The 24,821-nt window shown below is 51.9% G+C and overlaps 1 long non-coding RNA gene across 2 annotated transcripts; it reads right to left on the reverse strand.

Moving 5' to 3' along the window:
• Positions 1 to 7,644: 7,644 nt before the first annotated feature.
• On the reverse strand, positions 7,645 to 8,683 carry LOC131482199 (uncharacterized). Of its 2 annotated transcripts, none has more exons than XR_009246800.1 (3): positions 8,578 to 8,683; positions 8,293 to 8,464; positions 7,645 to 7,726 (listed from the first exon to the last, which is right to left on the reverse strand). It is a non-coding gene; the product is annotated as an uncharacterized LOC131482199 (long non-coding RNA). The 2 variants fall into 2 exon arrangements; XR_009246799.1 differs by having other exon boundaries at positions 7,645 to 7,731.
• Between the last annotated feature and the right edge of the window lie 16,138 nt (positions 8,684 to 24,821).

The following is a 24,821-nucleotide window of genomic DNA, read 5'->3' on the forward strand; positions in this document are numbered from 1 at the left end:
TTCATTGACTTACATAATGTTACATAATGTTGCCCTTTACATTTGAGGGTCTGTAAGCACTCACTGAGAATTCTGAAAATCTGTGGGTGTGGAGTCAATCCCTGGCAACCAGGTGAGTGTCTTCTTGGTGCTGGGGTGAGTGCTGGAGCCAGCCCCATAGCGAGAGCTTTGTTTTCGGTGCCCTTAGATCCCAGCACCCTGCCTGCCGATGGTGTGTGGCCCAAACCTTGATTGCATGGATCCACCTGTCACCTGTGGTTCCCTGCCCCTTATTTCCTCCTTGGCATTTGACCTTGGACCTGTGCTCAGAACTGACTTCCCTCTTCAACAATGACTGTAGTGTGCTGGTTGTATGTTTCTGATGGTCGGGCACAGAGCCTGCAATACTGCACAGGGCAGACCAGGATCCCAACTATGTGGCGCTAGACACTCTTGGAGAAAGCTGATGCGAGGTAAGCAGCTACCATAAAATACAGTGAGTGATAAGGAGACCTGCAGGGCAGTGACAAAGCCCCACCCCTAATTAGCTGTATGTTAACTAGACGAATAGTGATGGGTTCCAAATGAAAGCTGCTAAGCAAAGAACTTTCAGACAGCCAGCTGGCCCATTTGAACTTTGTGGGTTTCAGCTGTGCTGGCAGCCCAGGGCTGCAGCCACTACAGGCAAAAGGTCCGGTCCTCATCAAGTGCACCTTGACCGTGAAGCAGACACATCTAATGTGGTGGCCGGAAGGCTCCAGGCCAGCTGAGGAGATCAGAGAGGCTCCTGTGATGTAAGAGAGCTCACAGGAGGCCAAACAACAGCCATAGGATGAGAAATATCCAAAGGAGGAGAAAAGGTCAGTTGAACTGCTCCAAAACGCCCCGGCTGGAGGCCAGCCCTATGGTGTAGCAGGTTACCTATCCCTGCAACATCGCCCCTCTGTGTGATGCAAATAGGTTTATCAAATGCAGGAGAGGGAGAAGGAAATGGTACTTAGTGAGGGTTTTCTCTTCATTCAATACTGTCTGTGCTACTCTGTTTCTGGCCTCACGGCACCATGGTAAGGTAGATATTGTTCCACTCCCCAGGTTAATTAGCTTCCCTTAAATCACACAAGGTAAGATGCCAGGCAACCTTTCAGCCCAGATCAGGGTGTGGAGCTGTTTCCTTTCTCAGGGGCACCATGTCACCATGAGCACGTGCTGTGTGCTAGGCACAACCTCTGTCTGGTAAATAGGAGCTGGTGTGTGCACCCGCTGCCCCTTTGCCAATTCCCAAAGCTCAAACTGAGCAAAGAGCAGCTCTACTGCGGGTAACTCTCCGTGCCTTCAGGTGAGATGCAACACAGGCTAGTTTGCTTCACTATGTAATCAATATTAAACTATAGCTAATGTATCAAACACAGTGTTTCACAGAATGTAATATTGTGATTAAAGGGACTTTTTTTTTTTTTGGATTCTTGTTCCTGGCCACTAGCCAGAGCTCCCAAAACCTGAATATTGGGAGTCTTTATGTTCTAAAGAGATTATTCAGCGGGGCTCCTTGCATGAAATTGACTCCCAGAAAGACAAAATCATTGCTGCCTCAGTTCCTCTCTGCCCATTTCTGGAGAGGAGTAGGCTGGATGAGGTTGGAGATTAATGATCCATTGCTACCATTATGGTGCTGATGGCTATGCTGTCACTGGCAATGCTGGCATCCCGTATGGGCACCGAGTCAAGTCCCAGGTCCTCCACTTCCAATTGGCTCGCTGCTGGTATATCTAGGGAGCAGCAGAAGCTTGCTGGAGTTCTTGGGTCCCTGCCACCAAGCTGGAAGATCCCGATGAGTAATCAGGTTGGACAGAGATTCTGGGTGACTGGCACCTGACGTGGGGGAGAGGGAGTAGGCTTATGATACTGAGCTTGAAACTTTGGAGTCTGTGTGAACTGGATGGTGTTGGGACTGAATTTAATTGTAGATTACCCAGTTGGTACACACGGGGAATTACAGGAAGAGCCCACCTCCTTTCCTGTGGGCACTTGCTGCCAACATGTGTGCCCTTTTCTGTTTTGCTGAAAACAAGACCTGCAGCTGATGTTTTTCTGGGTCAAGCCACATCTGGCTCACTCCAAGCCAAGCCAGATGACCTGACCCTCCGCCCCAGGCCTGCTTCCCAGCCAATGTCTCAAGTCATCAGGGGCTCTGAGAGCATCTTCAGACAGCCCAGAGGCCAAAGGGGAGTGACAGTGCTGGAGGGCTCCGCCCAACACAACACTGACTCAGATGAGCTGGCACCTAGCGCTCCTCTGTCCTAGATCTGAGAACCTCATTTGGCAACCACACGTGTTGCCAAATACATGTATGTGTGTAACAAGCACATGCGTGCAGGTTTACTCGTATGTACCCGCATGCTGCATTGGCTCACTTGTGCACATAGCACACACATGTACACGGAGACATGCCCATACATGCACACACACACACATGTTCACATGCATTCATATACAAACACATGTCCATCCTCTCTCTCTTTTCCTCTCTCTCTCTCCCTCATTCTGGGTGGCCTGAGATGCTGCCCAGGTGGGGACTTCAGTCACACCTCAGGGTTGAAGACAGACCTGGGACCTTAAGAACCACCTTGGGAAGTCAGACCCTCCTTTCGGTGTGTGTTGAATCACAGATGGACAGACAGGAGGATAAAAGGGCTGCAACAGGTCCAAGTCGAAACTTCCAGCCCCTACAGCTGCACCTTGCCCACCGCGTCGAACAGTCTCTGGCTACAACTTTGCTTACTTAACCTCTTCCTCTCCCAGCTACATCTGGCCCCAGGCCACTGAGTTCTCACTGACCGTCTGAAAGGGGGTGGAGGTCCAGCAGCAGGATGGGTTCAGGGTCCCCCACCCTGTGGTGCCAGCTCTAGCAAGGAGGAGGATGGGAGAGCTGCACCTCCGTTGGAACGAGCTGACTGGGATGGGCTGACAGCTTTTTCTGAAATGTCAATAAATCACACGTCTCTGGCTGGCTCACCAGAATAGACTCAGTCACTTGACAAACTCGGATTCTCAGGAATGCAGCACCCTCTCCAGCATCATTCCCTTCCCATGGCAGTTGCCAAATATAAAACCCTGGTCCCAGGCATCCCACGTGCACCTGCCAGTCTTCGGCAGCGCGGGTGGGGCCGGAGGAGGCATACACTGCTCTCTGGGTTTCTCTGCGAGGTGAAGAGGAGACAGGGGCCTCATGTCTGATCCCAGCTGGGTCTGGACATGCACTGCGGCTGCCCAGCCATCACTTCCACTCTCCTCACTCCTGTCCCCGCCTTTACCAGTCAGCATGTGTTGAATTCTCAGGATGTTGCACTCTATTGAAATGTGTCTTGGAGCCCTAATAGTCACTCAGGAAGGTAGTTACTGTTACTGTCTTCCTCTGTGTAATGCATCTAGAAACCTGAGATCCGAGAATCAAGATGGCAGAATAGGGTAAGGACACATTTATACAGACGGAAAAACATTTAACCAGGATGAAGCAGAGAGGACATATTTCAGGAAATAGGAAAGGACAGAACAACAGCAGAGGGGTACCTGGAGACTGACACACACAGGAAAGCAGTGGACACAACGGTGTGGTGTTGCAGTGACTGATACTCCAGCACGGCGATCTGAACTCCACAGCAGCTGGAACTCCACCAGCAACCAGGTGGGAAGGGACTTTCACTAGGAGCTCGGGTGGTGAACCCAGACAAAGAACTGTCTGTTCTGCTGGTCCGTTTGATTTGACCAGGAGCAGAGACAGAGCAGCAGATCTCAGACGGGCAGTATGAGAACAGAGTGGATTTCACAGTCCAGTCAGCCTCCTAGAGCTGAATTGGGCACCATTTTGCGTAAGGAGGAAAGGGCGAGGGAGAGGACTGAGCATGTGCTGAGCTGGGAGTGAGCTCATTTCTGTCTGGGTGAACTGCAACGACGTGGCATTCTACGGGTTCCACCCAGGGCAGGTCTGGATAGCCCTCAGATCTGACGGCCAGCAAATCAAGAACCTTAGTGCTTGTACGGCAGTTGCCATTTTGCGCACAGTGGCAATAGTTTTGGGACTGCAGGGGACAACAGTGAACTATGCATGTGTTGATCTCGCGAGAACTTGCTGAGGTCCGAGATTGCACTGGTCCCGCAGGAAAATAATACTGACTGTGGCATCGTACGGGTCAAAATAGGTCCGTGTGGCACCTAGATCTAATGTCCAACAGGTTCCAGCAAGATCAGAGCCACTAACAACCTAATTATATAGGACACCTGGTGTCTCTCTAACCCTGGGACCTGCTCCAACCGGAAGTGGGAGAAAGGTTGCAGAGACAACAGTGCAGCCTCACCACGGTATCAGAGGAGGTGGTGAGTGATGAGACAAGAGCTGGGGCTGTGGAGACCACAGTGGAAATCTGACATAAGAACCCAGAACTGGAACTCGCTGGAGGTTGTGGCACAAGTGGCTGCAAGCAAAAAGTTGTGTATCAACCACAATAAGTAGAATCGCATTGTAGACCTGTGGGTGACACAGCTTAGAAACCTGCCCCAAGGAGAAGACTCTGCTAACCAGAAGTACAATGATCAAGAGCAAAAGAAGAGACAAAGGCACAATGAATATTGCCGAAAACTCTCCTGCAAGGGAGCAAAACGCTATGCCAACCTCAGAGTTGACTGAGGAAGACGTCAAGAAAATGGGGCACACAGAATCCATAAGACTCATTTTAAAGATTCTGATCAACAATGAGAAGTTCATGCAAGAGTTCAAAGAATTTAAGGAAGCAATAAAGCAAATCAAGGCTGGTATATCAGAAATTAAGAACACAGTAGAGCAAATTAAAACTACAGTGGAGAGTCTCCAAAATAGAATGAAGTAAGCAGAAGAAAGTATCTCAGAATTGGAAGGTATTTCCTGTCACCAGGGGGAAGCAAACAAAAAGCTGGAAGCAGAGCTGGATCAGGCCAAAAAAAGTATTCAAGAATTGAAAGACACTATTAAGAGGCCAAATCTAAGAGTTATGGGAGTCCCAGAAGATGCAGAAAGAGAAACTGAGTTTGCAAATGTCTTTAATGAAATCATAAAAGAAAATTTCCCTAATCTAGAGAAAGAATTGGGAAACAACATCCAGGAGGGGCACAGAACTCCCAACAGGCTTGACCAAAAGCGATCTTCACCACGACATATGATCATCAAGCTCTCTTCAATTGAACATAAGGAAAAAATCCTTAAATGTGCACGTGAAAAAAATCAATTGACAATATAAAGGAATGCCAATTAAACTCACAGGAGATCTCTCACAGGAAACTCTACAGGCCAGAAAAGAATGGAGTGACATATTCCAGATTCTAAAAGAAAAAAATTGATGGCCTAGCATAACATATCCAGCAAAGCTTTCTTTCATCTTTGAAAATGAAATAAAATTCTTCCACAGTAAAGAAAAGCTAAAAGAATTTGCTTCTTCCAAACCTGCCCTACAAATGATACTTCAAGATGTTCTCTTGGCAGAGAAGAGGAATAGCACCTACCAAAACCAAAGGCAAACGGGAAGAACATCCCAGTAAAATGACAACAGAAGACTAAACCAATGAACAACCCATTGCTAAAATGACAAGACCAACGTAACACCCATGTATATTAAACTCTGAATGTAAATGGCTTAAGCTTAATCAAACATCATAGAGTAGTACACTTGATTAAAAACAAAACCCATCTGCTTATTGTCTGGAGGAGACACACTTCAACAAAGATTAGCGGAAACTATATCACATGGGTTTGGTTATTCTCTGTTAGTTTCATCTCTTCAAAACACTTCCTTCTGATTAAATCATTCAATGACTCGTATATCATACAGTAGCATCATTCTCTTCAAGAAGGTTCTTGATTTTCATTTCTTCAGCTACACATTAGTCATTTAATAGCATGTTATTTAACTTCTTGGTGTTGTAAATTTCTTTTTTCTTCCTGTTGTTGATTTTGTTTTGTGGCTCTTCATTTAAGGGGATGTATAGTTGCTGTGTAATGGAGACTGTCATATCTAGTAACATGTCATTTAACTTCAGGCATTGTAAATTTCTATTTGTTGATTTTGTATCACGACTTTTCATTTAAGGGGATGTACAGTAGTTGTGTAATGGAGACTGTCATATCTAGTAACATGTCATTTAACTTCATGGCATTGTAAATTTCCTCTTTTCTTTCTATTGTTGATTTTGTATTATGACTTTTCATTTAAGGAGATGTACAGTAGCTGTGAAATGGAGACTAACATTCAGATGTGAGGATGTAGTGTGGTATGCATTTCTGCTTCCAGACAAAGATGGACTTACAATGAAACTGTTTACTATATGTTGACAATAGGATTCTGGACTCTCTGCCATTGTCCATGCCCGCAATGATGGACATATGACTGAGTATGAAGAACTATATGTTAGTAATGATATAGAGGAACTGCGGGGGGAGGGAACTGGGGAGGGGATAAGGGAATACGAAACTGTACTATAAAATAATAATAATAATAATAAAATGTATTAAAAAAATAAAATGTGTATGGCTAACACATTATGCAGAAATGTGTTTCTAAATGAATTTCTAAATATTTTTCACTGAAATTAGTCTTTGAATTCTATTTCTCAATGACATTCTTGAAGCACCCTTTTATAAAGTGTTTGCTGGCTGGGCAGACGCCACAAGTGTTCACTTTTATCGGATTCACTCCAGCATGGTGAGGACCGGGGCCCCTGCCAGGGAGGCTGTGGTGAAGGCACTGCCCGAGTCCTGGCTCTCGCCTAAGCTCAGCTGGCATGAGGACACCAAGATGGATGGTAAGGGTGGCACGGGCAGGTGGCTGGCCACACCCTGCCCCTCCGCAGCTTGCCCACCTGCCAGGGCTCCCCTTCCATTGCTCATCAAGGTGGGAGAGCGAGGCTCCCCCACTAACTCTACCCTAGATGCCAGAACCAAGCCTGCAAATGTGACTGGAAGGAATCGCTGTAGAGTAGTATTAGCAGTTGATTGTTGTTACTAATGATCACCGGAGAACTGCCAGGCCTGGGACTGTGAGCCTGTGTCTCCTCTCCGTCTCTCGAACAGCCTGGCAATGAGGGAAGCCAAGCTGACTTAATTTGCTAATGCCAATGACTGCATTATGCAAACCAGATCGGCTAATCAATTTCTCCCATTCAGCTGCTGCCTTTGATGAGTTTTGCAGGTACTTTGCATGAGAACGAAAGGGAGGAAGGACGGGGGCCTGGGTGGTGGCTGCCCCTCCTCCATACCCACTGGTCTGCACACCCCGGACAAGGACCCCCAGCCCAGGAGAGTCAGCAGCCCTGAGGGCCACTGCAGACACAGGGGTGGGGGACTACGGAGGCGGTACGGATTTTCTGAGTTCGGATAGAATCATCAAAATGCTTGTCTCGGATGGAAGAAAAAGTCTACATGAGCTAGAAAATGACCTCTCTGCTCTATTTCTGTTGCTATTTATAGCCTGGAGTCCTGTCACTGCAAATGAGGGACATTTTCCTCCTCCCCATCCTCCACCCCAGCTCCTTCAGGGTTGTGATTGTGGGAGCCCAGGATCAGACTGAAGGCACCGGGCAGCCAAAGTACTCAATCGGCTTTCTCACAGCCCCCTGTCAGCCTCCTCCTGCCAGCACCTGCTCCCTGACCCCCAGCCTGGCTGTGAGCTCCTGCAGGAAAGAGGGTGCATCTGTGTGCCCAGGTCCAGCCGAGGATGGGCACCTGCTCAACTTCAGACACAACACAGGTACTTCAAAGATGAGCTAAGAAACCCCCTCTGGTTTACTAAGCCGCAACAAAGTGATCACCAGAAGCCCCTGGGAAGCTCACAGATGAAGAGCAAGGAAGGGCTGACACGATGCGGTTTGCCTCGGCTTGAGGAGTAGCAAGGACCCACAGCCCAGGAACGCAGGCTTCGAATTCCACAGTAGCGCAGTTACCACGCAACCTTGGCAAAGCTCCCCAGACACTCTGGGTTTTATGGGTCACAAAAGCTGTCCTCCCCAGCCCTCACAGTTGTAGATACGATCCAGACATCAACTAGAGCCTTGCTAGTCTTTGAAATTTAAGCGAAATTGGCTGGGATCCTCAGATCCTCTGCCTATGGGGAGGCAGCATCCTCTCCCCGGGCTGCAGCCTCAGCAAGCCCTCAGAGCACCTGTTGCCCCTCCACTGCTCTGGGTCCTACTGGAGGCTGACCCCAACCGTGACTAAGCCTCGCGTTTGATTTACCCTAAGAAACGATCCCACAGACCTTCTATCCCACAAAATATCTATGTGTGGCACAGCACCTGGAGCGAGCAGAGCAGCGTGGCTTCCCTGCAAAGCTGAAGATTTCATCGCTCCGGATGTGTAGCATAGAGCCCACCAGGCCCCTCTTCCACCCCAGATCTTCCTGCATTTCTTGTAGGGTGGTCCTGGCTAGGCTTGCTTTAGGCCTTGGTTCCATCAGAAGAAGAAAGGCTAGGAAGAGGTATAGAAGTGTACAGAAGAGCAGAATTTATTTAAAGCAAAGGAAAATGGCAGGAGAGAGCCAAAGGAACTCAGAAAATTCCCCCCAACAAGGTTTGGGTCACCTTTTATTCTCTCAGGAGACATTGGGGTGTTGTTCGGGTTGAGGCATACTTGAGCATTCAGAGGAGCAGAGTTTGGGGTGGGGTTTGAGCATCACCTATTTCCATGGAAATCTTGGAAGTGCCATGGCTTCTGATCATTTTATTATAATGACATAAGAAGCCCTACAAGGAGACAACGTACAGTCACGTTGGATATCTCCAGTTGCTTCTAGTTTTAAGTTGGAACATTGGAGAACTGTCGTCTCCACTCCATGGAAGGGCATGGGGCTTGGTGGTGCAGAGCACGCCATCACTCGGCCATGGCTGGCTGTTCTGTGGGAGCTCCTGTGCTGGCCAGAGCTTCTGCATAGGCAGGGCGCAATGGTCACACCCCAGCGGGTGCAGGGCAGTTGGACAGTGATGTCAAAACCTCCCCTGGAGCCAGGGCTGTGGCTTTGTAATGCCATCCAACACCTGTGACATTGGTGTCCGTATGGGTGCTGGTTCATATCTCAACTGCTCCATTTCTGCCCCAGCTCCCTGCCAACGGCCTAAGGAAGGCAACAGAAGATGGCTCATGTGTTTGGGTCTCTGCCACACTTGTGGGAGACCCAGATGAAGCTCCTGGCTTGGCCCAGGCCTGAATCAGAAGATGGAAGATCTTTCTCTGTCTCTCTGTTCTCTGCAACTATGACTTTCAAAAAAAAGAAACATATTTTTAAAGAAATCTCAGATCCTTTTGCCAGCACTCCCTACCTGCCCACATCTGTGGGATAATCTCTTTGGTTCATATTTATCTACCAAACCAGGATGTTACTCTCCACCTACCAACTGATTTGCAATAGATCTCCTCAGGTTGGTGACATTCTTTAGAAGTAACACTGTTAAGGGTCTAACACTTTAACGTAGCAAGTTAAGCCACTGCTTGTGATGCGGGCATCCCACAAGGGCATCCATGCTACTCTGCTTCCCATCCAGCTCCTGGCTAACATGCCTGGACAAGCAGCAGCAGACGACCCACGTGCTTGGTGTCCTGCACCCACGCGGGAGACCTGGATGAAGCCCCAGGCTCCTGACTTCACCATGACCCAGCACCAGATGCCGTGGCCATGTGGGAAGTGAACCAGCACATGGAAGATTCTCTTCCTTGCTCTGCTCTTCGACTAAATAAATCTTAAAAAGAAGTACCTCCATTAACCTAGTAATTTCTCTACTACTGAACCATGAAGATCAATGTTGAGGGCTTTGAAAATCATCACAAATATCTCATAAATAAAAGGTTAGTGAATATGTTCCTCTTAAAAAATAGAAACAAGGTTTATTTATTTGAAATACAAAATACAAGAGAGAGGGAGAGAAGTTCTCTATCCACTGGTTCACTCACCAAAGGACAAGAGTCCAGGCCAAACCTGGGACTCGAACTGGCACTCATATGGGATGCTGGTAGGCTGGGCAGCCTCTTAGCTCTCTGCACCACAACTGTCAGCCTCTAAACTTGTTCCTCTTGGTCACCCTGTGAACAAAGCTCCTGGGATGTGCCTCAGCTCTCTGTATGCTATGAGCCCATTTCCCCATGTCGCTTCGGCTTTTTCTGAAACAATCCCTTTGTGTTGAATTCAACAAATCCACCCAGGCATCCTTTCCCACATTATAAGCTTTTAATTGGAAATGTTTACAAAGGTTAAGACAACGCATTTGTGTTCACACCTGTGCACCCAAGACTTGGCTCTCAGAACCTCCCTGGACTCCTCCCCATCACGCCCGGCATGGGCCTCTGCCTCCATTCATTGCTGTGCCTGCTTCTGTCCCACCATACCTGCACATGCGCACTGTCACGGGGTTCGTTCACTCGGCTGCATGTGTGTGCACATTACCATTCTCACTCGTGCCTCCCTTCCGGCTGCAGAAACACCACAACTTCCACTCCGATGTTGAGAACTCGGGAGCCGTTGCCATGTGGAAGCTGTCCTGGGGAACGAGTCCCACACTTCAGTCCTCAGGCTTGTACCCACCTGAGGATCCGTTTCTGTCGTGTTCCTCGCCAGGAGGGAAGCTGCTGCGTCCGTGGCATCTGTGTGCTCATCCCCGCCGGAGCAAAGGGCTTTCCTCCCGCCTCGTCTGTTGAATGTCTCCTCCCAGATCACGCTTGCAGCAGCTGATGTGATGTGGCTTGTTGTAGGCCCTCTGCCCATCAACAGTGGAGTTGAACTTCAGCCTGTGCAGGCTGACTCTCGGGGTGTGAGCTCTTAACCAATAAACAACATTGACAGAGAGAGGAGATACCTTCCACCTGCTCATTCACCCCACAAGTGCCCAAACCAGCAAGGCTGGCCAGGTCAAGGCCAGGGACCAGGAACTATTCATGTCTCCCATATAGGTGGCAGGCCCTCCCATGTGTGCACCAACAGGAAGGCAGATCACAAGGGCAGAGCTCGACTGCAGGCTTTCCACCCAGGGACCTAGGCATCCAAGAAGCAACTGTGCAGCGTCTCCCACCTCCCCGCTTCCCACCAGCTGCTTGCATTTCAGGCAACAGAGTCTGCTCGACCAGATAAAGCTGTGTGCAACGTGAACCTCCGAGAGAGGACCCCTGTATCAGGAGAGCAGAGTTCTACAGGGGCAGCAGGCCCATCCATTTTTCACTATTTGCAGGCGGTGTCACACATGTCTAACGCTGCTGCCATCCAAACACCCCAGGACAAGCAGCTGGTACAAGGCAGGCGCGCCTCTGCTCATGAGATATGCAGAGAGCTCCAGGGAGAACTAACTCCCCGACAGCTGCTCTGGCCTGGAGACTCTGGGCCGAGGTCACTTCCAGCATCTGCGGCCTCATTGCCAGCAGAGGTGTTGGGGTTGCCCACACAGCCAGGGGCCTTGGGAAGGCAGCCTGGGAAGGAGGCTGTCAGGCCATCTGGAGGCAACCCAGGAGCAGCTGTGAGGCCCATCTGTGTGAGGCCTGCTGGCTGCTGCCTCGCTGGGGCCAGGCCTGCAGCGGCTCCTCCACCCTGCCCCCACCTCACTCTCTGCCTCTCTGACACCTGCTCCTTTTCACTGTATTCCTGCTTCACCTTATTTGACTTCGCTCCTTTCCTCCTTATTTTTTATGCATCTCTAGTTCTCTCTTCCTCTCCTGATTTTATCTGTGATGCTGTAGAAAAACTTAATTTTTTTTTTTTAGATGCAGAAAGAGAGAGAGAGAACGGCTCCCATCTGCCAGTTCACTCCCTAAATGCCAGCAGCAAACCCTAGCTGGGACCTCAGCCAAAAGTCAGCTCTCCCACGGGAGTGGTACCATCACCACCGCCTCTCAGGGGCCACACGAGCATCAGGCCCAAGTCAGACGCCAGAGGCGCAAGCCAAACCTGCGCCTGGGTGTGAGGTGCCAGCACCTTAATTGCTCGGCCACATGCCTGCCCCAGCTGTGCATAAATTTTCAAACCTGAATTAAATAAAGGCAGAGCACAAGTGTAAGAAAAAAAAAGAAGAACAACAATGAACAGGTCACCCGCTGTCTCCCTTTCCAGACGCACAGCAGTGACCTGGGCCTCAACCCTGGCCCGTGGTTTTCTCTAGCCCCAGGTCCACACCTGCCACCAAGCGGGGGCCTGGTGAGCCGAGGCTCATGCTCCCTAAGCTGCTTTCAAGGGGGGTGGGCCCACAGAAGAGGAAGACCCTCTCCCCTTCCTCAAGTAACGAGAGAGGCCGCTGCTGGCTGCCCAAGGCCCTCATCCGCCAGGACACCAGCTGGATCGGGTGTAGGGGACGCTGGGGAACAGCTCGGCTGTGAGGGCCCCTTGGGAATGGTGCTTGAGGCAAGACTCACTCCAACCAGCACTGGGCAGTGTTCTAGAAGGAGGTGAGGCCTACGTGCACACAGAGGCACCTCTGAGGCCACCCGAGCATGGTGGCCCATGTGCCTGGATGGTGCCCAAGCTCTCCCCTGCTCTCAGAGCCAGGCCCAGCACCCACCGCCTTCGTGCAGCAAGCTGCCAGGATGGACCAGGAGCCGCCTACAGCGGCTGGTGGGGACTGTTTAATTCAGCGGTTTATGATTTTCGCTGCTTCCAGCAGGGCAGTTCTAAAGTTTTTTTTTTTCAAGTGCTAAGCTTGTTAGAAAAAGTTCAGACAATGGCCAGGACTGCAGAATTCTGTGAGGAGTCTCACCCTGCTTCCCGCAGCGGCACCCACTGAAGAGCAGCATCCTCGCGGAGTTATTTCTGTACATGGACAAAAATGTGAGCTCGCAGGCAGATTCCTCTTTTTTAAAAAGTTCATTTATTTTCATCTATTTGAAAGGCAGAGAAAGTGAGAAGGGTGCGGGGAAGAGATCTTCTATCTGCTGATTTCATTCCTCAAAGGCCTGCGGCAGCCAGGGCCCAGGGGTATCATCGGGCATCCCGGTGGGTGCAGGGGCCTCAGCCCCTGAGCCAGCCCCTGCTACCCGCCCCCCGCCCAGTACATTAGCAGGGAGTTGGATGGGAAGTGAACCAGCTGGGGCTCAAACCGCTCTACCAATGCCCACCCTGAGGTTCTCTCAGGCAAGTGCTCAAATGAGGGTCCTTGCAGCAGCTCGGGGCAGTCAGCTAGCTGCCTGGTGAGCAAGACAGGACGCCCCGATGAGGCGCCTGGAGATGACCGGGCAGGGGAGGGCCTTGGCACCTTCTCACACACAATCCCAACAGCCACCATGGGGCAGAAGCCCTGGCTCCCCTCCCGCAGCCCCCCGCCCCCAGCCAGAGAGAGGAGGAAGGGAGCATGGGGGTAGGGTGGCTCAGCCTGTTTCTTGTGCCTCCCCGAAGCCCCAGGCCTGAAACTGGACTCAGCCTCACAGACACAGCTCACACCATGGAACCACCACCCTGGCCACTCCCTCCCTGTCCAACGAGCGGGATTGAGTTTCCACCCTTTTCAAAGGTCACAACAGAGACCCAACTGGAACACTGGGCATGCGGGACACTGAGTCTCCTCCGGTCCACAGCCCCACTCCCGCACCATTACTGAGCCACCTTGGGCTGCTCGTGGGGTCTGTCTCAACTTCCTGTCTCTAACGAGCAGAAATATAAATGAATCCTGCTTCTACACCTGTCCAAGACTGGCTAGAGGACAAACCAGAACGCGGTGGCTAAGCCACTACGGGAATGCAAAACGGTGTAGACAGGAGGAGTCCAGCGACCCCAGCATGGCGGCCCCGTTTGGACGCTGTCACACCCCCGCCCCTTCCTGTCCCCTCCCACCACATCGGCTTCCCAGATTCTGTCTGGACCAACCCTCCCGCAATACAAGGAGGGCAAAGCTACTCCTGCAGCCCCTCCTCGGGGCTCTGCACTCGCCAGCAGCCCTGGTCTTTGTCAAAGTGTCCCTTTGCGGTGGACTGCCCCCGGCACAGTGCACCCCTCCTCCTACACTGAGCACCTCTGGGTGCTGGCCCTGGCAGTGGGTCCTAAGGATACATCGCGAACCCCAAAAGCCACGGCTCTCCTCTGGCTGGCGAGCCAACGCTCTTTGGGCGCCGAGGCCGAGAAGTCATTTCACGATCCCGCGCGCCCTCTGGTGGCCGGCAGCGGGCACAGCCGCTCCGGGGACTGCGCTCCCGAGGCTGAGCAGACCGACAGGCTGCCCCGAACCCCAGTCCTCGCTCCGCGTGACCACCCTGCCAGCCCCTCCCTCAAGTCCTCCTCCAAAACCACACCGTCCTGGTCCCCTCTGCCCCAGGCCGCCAGGACACCTTCCCAACCCTGTGGCTGAAGGGCGTTGTGCCCTCTGTCCCAGGCCAGGACGGTTCCTCCTCTGCAGATCCTGTGTGGCGCAAGGCTCTGTGCTTGGTCACACCATTGTCTCAGGTAAAGCTGGGACCGCCCCGTGCGGAGGACCCAGCGGGTGTGAGTGGGAAGGCGTTCCTGGACGGAGGGCTGAGGATAAGGTGTGAGACGAAACAGCCAGGAAGGTGCCATCTGAGTGTGTGTGTGTGTGTATGTAATACGTAGAATTTTTCTAAGTTTCAAATACTACATGGCACATAATCACCCTAAAGTGATTTTCCTTGTGATCTGAAGGTGGATGCAATTTTTGCTGAGCCTGGCAGCCTGGCTGGGTGCTGGAGTGACCCCACGCACACACCCCGCACGCCCAGGAGGCCATGTGAGGGAGGAGAGCGCAGGGCTGAGGGGCTGGGTCCGGCACAGAATACCAACTTCACGCTTCTAGCAACACGCCCCTCTGCAAGGGCGGAGTCCCAGACAGGACTGTACAGTGCGTGCTAGAGGCCTCCCCCAAGCCAACCGTCCCGGCAGCCCTTCTGGTGCAGAAACTCTCAGGAGGGGCTGACAATCCCTATGAGGAGTTGATGCTGCGACATGCTAGGTTGAGCCACCATTTATCACATCTGCATCCCTGGGGGCGTGACCAGTTTGAGCGCACCTGCTCCCTTTTCCCACTCAGCTTCCTGGTCATGTGCGTGGGAGGCACGGCTTGGATGGAGTCCCAGGGGAGGACCGGTGGATGGAGATTCGTGTGTGTGTACTTGTGTGTGCGTGTCTTTCTGTCACTCTACCTTTCCAATAAACAGATCGTTAAATTAACTATTGAAATAATAATTGATTCGAAGTGAGTAGACTTCAGGGAAACTCACAACCCAGTCCAGCTTCCCCAGGCCACTTGTCAGCTGCATGACTTGGGACGAGCTCTGAACTCTCTCCATACCTCAGTTGTCTCATCAGTAAAATGGGAGTAACAGCCAGGCCTTAAGGGGTAAGCTATTAGATGGTGCTCATCCAAGGCCAACTCGTACCTTGGTGGTCCCTACTGCTTACCCAGCGCTGCCTGAGGCCACCGTGGCCACTGCTGTCCTCCGGCAACGGCATCGCACGCCGGTTCTTCCACAGCACCTGGAACAAACACAGCCCCTCTGGCCACAGACCCCCTCTTCTGAGCAAAGGTACGGGTGGCAGCAGGGACACGCTATCACAATTCCCTTAGTGAAAGAACGCTTGGTCCTGTCTCCCATGACCACGGCCGTGCATCTCTGCCCCCAGCAATATTAGAACTCATCTATAATGATTTATGGTAATTACACCGGACGCGAGTTTGATAGCCATTACGGCCTCTTTATTTGGTTGGAAAACGTTTGGAGCATGGAGCTGGGTGACAGAGCCAGCAGCGGCACCGTTACAGAACATCCTTGTGCTTGGAACCAATTTGGAGTGTCAGTGTCGATATCGGGGACGATCCATCTTCTGCTTGCGAGTCCTTGCTGTCGGCTCCCGGCTGGAGCACAGCCAGCAGCGGGGGGCCTGCCCTGGGAGCGGGCTCAGGCGGGCTGCAGGCACACCCGGAGTCCACAGCGTCCCCCGGATACTCCCAGCAGGCTGTGCACCCATGCAGATGCCTCATTCTCCCTTCTTCTGCCTTCCCGGGAACAGGATAGCAAGCTGCCATGTGCTTCCTTTGACCTTCATTTAAAAAAAAAAAAGATTTATTTATTTATTTTTATTGGAAAGTCAGATATACAGAGAGGAGGAGAAACAGAGAGGAAGATCTTCCATCCGATGATTCACTCCCCAAGCAGCTGCAATGGCCTGAACTGAGTCAATCTGAAGCCAGGAACCAGGAGCTCTTCCGGGTCTCCCACACAGGTGCTGAGTCCCAAGGCTTTGGGCCGTCCTTGACTGCTTTCCCAGGCCACAAGCAGGGAGCTGGATGGGAAGTGGTGCCTCCGGGACACAAACCGGTGCCCATATGGAATCCCAGCACATGCAAGGTGAGGACGTGAGCCACTAAGTTACTGAAAAAGAGTGATACTGAAGCCATTACGAGGCTGAGGAACCTAGAGCTACACAGGCCAGGCAGATCTGATCCATTTAACCTATCTCTGTGTTTGGAAACTCAGGTTGATTTTCATGATGCAAGCTCAAGTGGCTTCCAGGAGCACCTCTGGAGCGTGGGCAGCCTTTCTGTAAGGTGGCATTGAATAGGCAGGAGCGCCGATGCATCTGGACACCCACCTGCTAAGTTTAGACCCTGAAACTTAAGCTATTACTTTCTCCTCCGCTGAGTGGGAAGGATTGGTTGGATTTATGTTGATTTATGTGAGAGGGAAAGCAAGAGACACTTTGGCAGATCTGTCTGCTGGTTCACGCCCACATGGCCACAGTGGCTGCAGCAGGGCCAGGCTAAAACTGGGAGCTGGGAATTCAAGTCTGACGGGAACCCGACTATCGGAGCTGTCATCGCTGCCTCCCAGGATCTCCATTAGCAGGAAGCTGGAGCCAGGAGCCGGTAACATCCCCCGCCAAACCTGCAGCTTTACCGGCACAGAGAAGACCCAGAAAACGTGGACAGGACACATGGTCAGATGTGAGGACCTCCCGCTCCATGCCTTCCCACCGCTGGCCAGCTAGGGCTGTGGTGTAAGGAGGCATCAAGTGACCCAGTCCTGGTGAGTCTAGATCATTTGTGGTCTGCTGCTGCTCCAGGGGTCAGGGTGGGACTCGGAGAGGTGCTGCCCCAGAAGGCCATTTTCAGACAGAATCTGGGCCAGGTGTTGACCGCAGCTTTCCTCTGAGTAATAGCCAAACCTGGAGACCCCAAAGAAGCAAGGTGCCCATCTGACAGCAAGGACGGGAGAAGATTTCTGTGCCCTCAGTGCTGGAAATTGTCCTTGCCCAGCTTCTCAGAGCCCCTGCCCGTCTTCCCTGGTACCTTCACTCTTGCCCACAGTCAGGACGGCTCTGCTTGAACCTAAGACCCAATCCTCCAACTGCCATTCTGACATCTGCCATTGAGTGCTAGGCATATCCCAGCCAAATCCGGGGACCAGCCCTCACTGCTCCCCAGCCTGTGCCCCTGTGTGAAGGGATGGGGAGCTGCCAGTCTTCTAGAACTCCACCTGGGATTTCTTGAGACCTCCTGCACATGAGCCTCCATAGCACATGCTGTGGGTGTCAGGCCCACATCCTGTGGCACAGACCATGTCAGGGCACTGCCACACTGCCAATTGACAGGATCAGCTTGAGGAAACCAGAGATCACCGGCCCCCTGGACAAGGCAGTGGCCAGTGGGAGGCAGTCGGGGTGCTCTGGCAGTGGCTTGGCCCATGGCTGATGGCCCCCTCACCCCTCTGGGACGGCTTTGATCCCATCTGCCAGGCTCCTCCTGCAGGCCAGTTCCAGCTTGGCAGCTGTGTGACAGGGACACAAGCGCCTGCCTTGGGCTGATCTCTCCGGGGTCACATTTTGAAATTCTTCCTGCCCACGTTCCTGTTGTACTGGGCTCTAAAACTTACGCAGCTGTCCTACCTCGGGTGACTTGAGAAGGCCCTGGCTGCCTGCCTGGCCCCACTCCCCTCCTTTCTCATCTATTCATTCTCTAGTCCCCACTTCTCTGTCACTGTTGCCTGACAGCAGATCGGCTGTGGTACTGTAATCTTTGTCTCTGATGCTGCTCCTGCCCCCTCACCTTCATCCCCACAGCCTGCCTCATGCGTCTCGACCTGGCCCTCCCTCTACCCTGGACCACCACAGTGCCTGCTAAGCAGTTCCTCCACGCCCACCTGCTCCCTTCTCAGCAGCCCAAGGGCTGGTTTCTTTTCAACATAAAGCTCCCCAATCCTTCGCTGCTTGAATCATGACAGTTTGTAATTATTGAAACTGGATGAGGGCACGTGGAGATCCGCTATCCCTTTTCTCCCCATTCTCATGCATATTTTTAAAAATTGAATAATGAGAATAAAATTAAAAACAGAATGTCAGCTGATTCCTGCTGCTCTTTTCTTTTGAAGATTTATCTGTTTACTTGAAAGGCAGAGTTACAGAGAGAGAAGGAAAGACAGAGATCTCCTGGCCACAGGTTCACTTGTCAGTGGCCACAACGGCCAGGGCTGGGCCAGCCAGAGCCAGGGTCTCTATCCGGGTCTCCCATGCGGATGCAGTGGCCCAAACACTTGGGCTAGCCTTCGCTGCCTTCCCAGGAGGCATTAGCAGGGAGCTGGATCTCCAGTGGAGCAGCTGGGACTTGAACTGGTTTGCAAGCAGAAGCTTAGCTCACCGTGCCACAGCATCATTCCCTCCCGCTGCTCTTTTTTCTTTTTCACTTTATTTTTGATGATGTTTATAGATGAGAAGGATGCATGCCCATGTGGAACATCAACCAGGGTGGGAAGGGTCGAGGAATAGGTGAAATAGATGAGATCTTATTGCCAATTTTCTTTTTCTTCCTGTGTGTGGGGGAAGGACAGGGGAGGCAGGGAGAAGGGGAGAAGCTGAACCCAGCCTCCCAGCTGCCTCAGTACCCAGGGAAGGGGACCCGCCACCCAATGTCATCCCAGGGTCCCCAGTGTGGAGCGTGCGCCAAGGGAACTGCTCAAATGGTTTCGATAATTCTGAAATGCTATTGATTACATTGTTCCAAGGATGAGGAATTCCTTCCAATGGCCCATTCACCCAGATACTTGCTGGGAGAGGTGTCCAATTTGTTCTTCCCTCCGTCCTGTGCTATGGTACTAGATGTCCTCTGCAGGCCCACGCGGATTGCCAGATCCCCCATGTGCATCTGGGCATGCCATCCACTGCACCGTCTTCAGCAACTGAGAAAGCCCAGCTCTGACAAATGCACTCCACGATCAGACCAGAGATCCTGCTATTTTCCTTGTGATTGAAGTTTTGAGTCCAGCAGTTCAGTTGGGACTTCCCCCCCCAAAAAAAACTCATTTGAGCGCCCAGCGTGGTAGCCTAGCCGCTGAGGCCCTCACCTTGCATGCGCCAGGATCCCATATGGGCACCGGTTCTAATCCCGGTGGCCCCACTTCCCATTCAGCTCCTTGCTTGTGGCCTGGGAAGGCAGTCGAGGACGGCCCAATGCTTTGGGACCCTGCACCCACGTAGGAGACCCAGAAGAGACTCTGAGCTCCTGGCTTCATATCGGCTCAGCTCTGGTCATTGCGGCCACTTGGGGAGTGATCAATGGATCTTCCTCTCTGCCTCTCCTCTTCTCTGTATATCTGACTTTATAATAAAAATAAAATAAATCTTTTTTTTTAAAGACGCCTCACTTGAGGTAACCCCAGACCTGACTTCTGTGTGTGCCAGCCAGTATGGGGTCCAGCTCAGTCCATCCCCCACATCAGCCTGTGCACACACTGGTGATTACAGTCGCTGAGTCAGTTCTGTCTGTAGCCCCATCTCTTACACAATCGAATGGATGCTGTGCCCCAGCCTAACCCTGCCCACCACACACTTGGCCCTCAAGTGGGAACAACAACCCCATCGAAGCAACTCCCAATAACCCCCACTAGGCCCACCCCCAGCAGGCTGGCCCAGTTTGTCCTACATCCCGTTTGACTCCCGCACACATCAATGGGTGTTGCCGCCTAGCTCAGCCCGACTGCCCCCACTCTCCAGTCCACACTGATGCTGCTGGGTGTTACCACCTGTCCAGGCAGGCCTAACCCCCAGCCCTGGTTCTCATGCTTACTGGCAGGTACTCCTCCTGCTGCTCTTATAACAGCCCTAATCACTGTAACCCAGTCAGGTTCTCACCTGGCAGCCCTTGCTCTGCCAGCCTCTGAACAGCTGCTACACTACCTTTCTCCTCAAACTCACTGTAGTGGGATTTTTTTTTTCTGACTCAAGGCCTTTGCCACAAAGTTTCTCCTTCCTCTTACTTCTCTCTGTTCTCCTGGACTGCCCTGCTTACTAACCTATACCCTCTCTGCTACCCAGCTCTTCCTTATCTGTGAAGTGAGGATAAATGATCCCATGTCACAGGGTGTCCCAGTAAGATTGTTACTAGGCTAAAAGTGACTGGCACAAAGCAAGTACTCAGTAAATCACAGTGATTAACAGTGTATAAAATGATGCTTTGGGGACTCCAGGCTTAAAGCAAAGTTGTCAGTCTAGGAAGCTCAACCTTGTTTGTCCTGACTTGCCTCTGGGTCAGAAGGTGGAAAAGCACCAATGCCAGGCCAGCAGGCGCCTTCAGGCCACGCCTTCCCCCAGCTGGCTGAGGCTCGAGTGAACCTTAAAGATAGGGCTGACCTGCAAGCCTGAGTCCAGTCATGAGCTGTCTGCCTAGGAAGCAGAAGTCGCGAGGCCTTCCCCAGCCTGCCTGACTAGTTCCAAGCACCTGCTTGTGCTGTTTGATTGGCTGGTCTCTCACAGAATGAGGTTCAGTCCAAGGTTATTAGAAATAACTAGAAGGCCGCACATAGCCTCTCCGGGATTCAGCCACCCTCCTGACCCATTTTGCAGCCATGTGAGCATGCTTTGCTCAGGTTTCCCGGTGCTCACAGAGATCCTGGAGTGGTGGTTTCAGGGCCATCACATGCTGAGGTTGGGAAGGAGTGGGCAGCCCATGGTGGCAGTGTGCCCAGTGGAGTCCACCCCCCTGGAGGCCTCTAGTATGTGCTGCTTCACGGGTTTCCCCCAACGTTGTTCTTCTTGGATGTTTTGAAGCTGAGGGTCAACAGGCTTGCTTGAGGTTGCCTGGACAAGATTCAAAACCAGGCGTGCCTGGCCTTAAGCCTGAAGCCGTTCTCCCAGGTCCTCCAAGCGGTTCCCAAACTCAGATCTCCGGAGCCCCATCCTCCTACCCTGCATTCACTACGTTGGCGGCTGGCTGAGAATTCGTGTCTGCAAAGTTTCCCGGGCACTTCTGAACATGAGCTACACCTGCTTCCCCGGATCTAAACCCACATGAGTCTGCTGTGGCCTTGGCCTGATTGAACCGCTGGCTGTGGACAATGAGCTGGCCCAAGCCAAGCTGCCTTCACTCATGCCTGACCTGCTTTTAGATCAGCCTTCAACGCCTCCAAACATCATGTCCTTCACACAGGGAAGCTGGCAGGGGCCCAGGCCTGGGGCTACCTTAGCCTTTGCTCCTCTCCCACATTGCGACCCTTAAGGCCAGAAACCAAGTACTTCATCATCTTGCCTTGCACAGAAAAGCATTCCAGATGTTTGGGGGCCTGACACACGTGGCTTATCACTGAAGTCATTTCCCTTATCATCTTCCAATTTTACAGCAACAATTTTGGCACCTGAGTCCCTGCGGGTTCCTTTCTGGCAGGAAGATTAGACGGAAGGCTGCATGAAAGCTGCGGTTCCGCCAAGCCGTTAATGGGCTGCAATCCCTTCGGAGCCTTCCCGGGCAGAGCCGCTGCTGCATGAGAGCTGTGAGTCTGAACCAATTGAGGAGAAAAGCCGCTATCTATGAAAGACTTGCCGTGCTTACAGATGGATTTGCTTTGTGAACTTTCAGCCCAGCTTCAGATGCCGACACTGGAGCAAGGTAGATGATGCTTCTAACGAATGCCTTTCCCAATTCAAAAGCAGGGGCTTATGACAAGAAACACTTCTACCAAGTCAAGCAGTCTTTCGAAATAACAGAGGGGCTTCATTTCTCTACATGAAATCAGAGCGGCTCGCTTGGGCTCTGCTCCCACTCACAGGAAGCCTTAGGAGCAAGAGCTAATGAAACAGCAAGGCAGATACTGAAATCCTCCAAAAATACAGCGCCAGTCATAATCTCATGCATTAAAAAACAGATTGTTGGCTCTTCCAGTGAGTATCTTTCCTTTAGAGTTGGGTAGGAAGGAGCTTGAAGATGTCCCACCGAGTTTTTAACTTTAAATATGGAAAAGATGAATAAAATGACAGTATACTAATGCCAAAGGATCTGAACAGCAGACAGGATGTACAGTGACCTCTTGCTTGCATTGGGTCAAGATATTGGTGCCACCTTCTCCAACTGACTTTCAGTTTTCTTAGTTGATTTAATTGGCTTGCTGGGCATCAACCCTATGGGTTTCAAGCTCTGCTAGCGCACTCGACTCAAAAGTGATGCCCCACATCCGGGACTTGGGGGTGGGCGGGAAACCGGGTGGGGCTTCTCCCTCAATATCCCCCTTTACCTCAGATACATGATGGAAACAATATGGACATAATAGCATTGCCCACCTCCCTATCCCCCTGAACCTTTTTTTTTTCTTTTTCTTGTTTTTCCTTCAACTATAGTTAACTATGTAAAGATTGTCAACAACAATACAATAAAATGGATAAAAAAAAAAAAGTGGCACATACTGCAGTATTTCAGAAAGTCAATAGGAAAGTAGAACCAAGAGATGGATTTGGCAGCTACCTTGTCTAGGCTGCAGCACCCTCAGACACACCCAAGGATACGGAGTGGGGTAGGCCAGGCCACAACATCCACACGTGTGCAGGTTGGAGAGGGTAGCCTATGACCAGGAAGAGCCGAGCATCCACTGACGAGATTAGGGTCTGGGAGTGGATCTGTGGGGGAAACAGAGAAACTTGTTTAATGGGCCATGGCTCACACTGGTGAGCGTGTGATTCAGGCATGGGTGTGGGTCAGAATGAGCAAGGTAGATCCATCTTCTGCAAGTGTGTGCTGTGGTTTTGGAAGGGAATATACTGGGCAGGGCCAAGCCAACCTTAGCTCACCGGCACGTGAAGCAGACAGGCTGGAATGCAGGGCATGCCAGGCTAGGCTATCACGCATGCTGGTTTCGCATGAGTCAGAGATGGGAGCAGACTTGCATCGGTCAGGCTATAGCACTACCAGTGAGCACTGGGCTGCAGCATCATTGGCAAAGGTCAAGACAGGAGATGGGCTATGCAGATCTGGGTCATGGCAACCACTGGCATGCACAAGAGCTAGGCTGGGAACAGGCCTGGTTGGGGGGCTAGGTTGTGGTTCCTATGAATGCGAGAGCCACAATAAGGGTGGTGGTCTGGGATGACATGGCTGCAGTCTCCCTCAGCATGGGCATGGACAGGGTCTGGGGTGCTCCACACTGGGCTAGACTCCAGCATCCTCTGGTGCTTATGAGAGTCAAAGTGATTGTAGGACAGGCAGAGCTAGTTTTCCACTGCCACTGGGTCACATGAGAGTTGTGTCATGGTGGTGGTGGACTAGGTGTGTCTGGGCTGTAACAACCAACAATAAGAACCAGGTTGGGTATGGCACAGCTGGGTAAGGCCAGTGTTCTTGCCAAGACAGGAGGTGAACTAAGGCAGCCTGGGCCAACCACCCACCAGTGTGCACGAGATATGCCATTGATAGGAGACCCAATAGAGGAGTTTAGGGAACTCTTTTGTTACACATGGAACTGTCCCTGCAAGTGAGCACAAAAACCAAAGCAAGGAGCAGCCCAGTGCAGACCAGGTTACAATACCTGATGGCAAACGTGTGGCTCAGGTATGGGGGTGTGCCAGGCTGAGCCAGTTCATAACACCCACTGGCAGATCTGAGAACTGGGATGGGGTGCAGGACAGGCTGGGTCTGGCTGCATCACCAGTCTGTTCACATTAGGGCTGGGTCTGGGGGCTGAGTGTCCTGGGTAGGGTGGCAGCTCCAACCAGGATGAGCTACAGTGGGGGCACACTGGGCCGGGCCAGGCTATAGCACCTGCCAGCAAATGCCCAGGTAAGCCGAGACATGCCAGAATGGGTCACAACACATACCAGCACACATGAGACTTTGGCAGTGGTGTTGAGCCCGGTTGGGGAGTCATGGGAAATCCAGTGCTTGGGCCACTGCTCATGCTGACAAGCATGAGAGCTGCTACTGGGGACAGACCAGGCTGGGCTATAACACCTGTTGGCCTACATGCGAACTGGGTTAGGGAGAGAGCCAGGTTGGGATATCTGATTGTATCCACTGGTAAAGGCATGAGCCAGAATAAGGGCAGGGGGTTGGGCTTTGCACAGCATCAACTGGCAAGCACTAGCACTGGGGGCAAGGCCTGTCAAGCTAGACTGCAGAACCACCTGGAGAGTGCAAGATCCAGTGGGTCCATAGGGAGGTTGTGGGCTCCTCTCTGATGGGCTACAATTCCCGCTGGTGAGCATGAAAACCAGGACTATGGGTGGGCCTGGCTGGACAGGCATTGGCATCTGCTGGCATGAGCATGGGGGGAGGGTAGAGATGGTTGGGTTGATTTAGGCTTCAATGCCCAATGATGTATACGAGATCTCAATGGGATGTGGGGTAGACCAGACCAGTCCACTGCACATGCTGGCAGGCACAGGAAACAGAGCTGGGAGGCCAGTCCAGTGGGTTGATTGGGGGTCAGTCTGACAGGGCTGCAGCTCCCCCTTGTGGACATTGGGGGCTGAGCATGTGTTGGGCAGGGCATGGTTGGGCCACAGCACACATTGGTTTCCTGAGGAAGGAGGGCAAAACAAACTGATCAACTACCCCAGAGAAGCTTAACAGCAAATATCTGGATTAATGGAGACTCAAAGGTGGAC

The sequence above is a fragment of the Ochotona princeps genome, chromosome 16 (assembly GCF_030435755.1).
Source record: "Ochotona princeps isolate mOchPri1 chromosome 16, mOchPri1.hap1, whole genome shotgun sequence".
NCBI lineage: Eukaryota > Metazoa > Chordata > Mammalia > Lagomorpha > Ochotonidae > Ochotona > Ochotona princeps.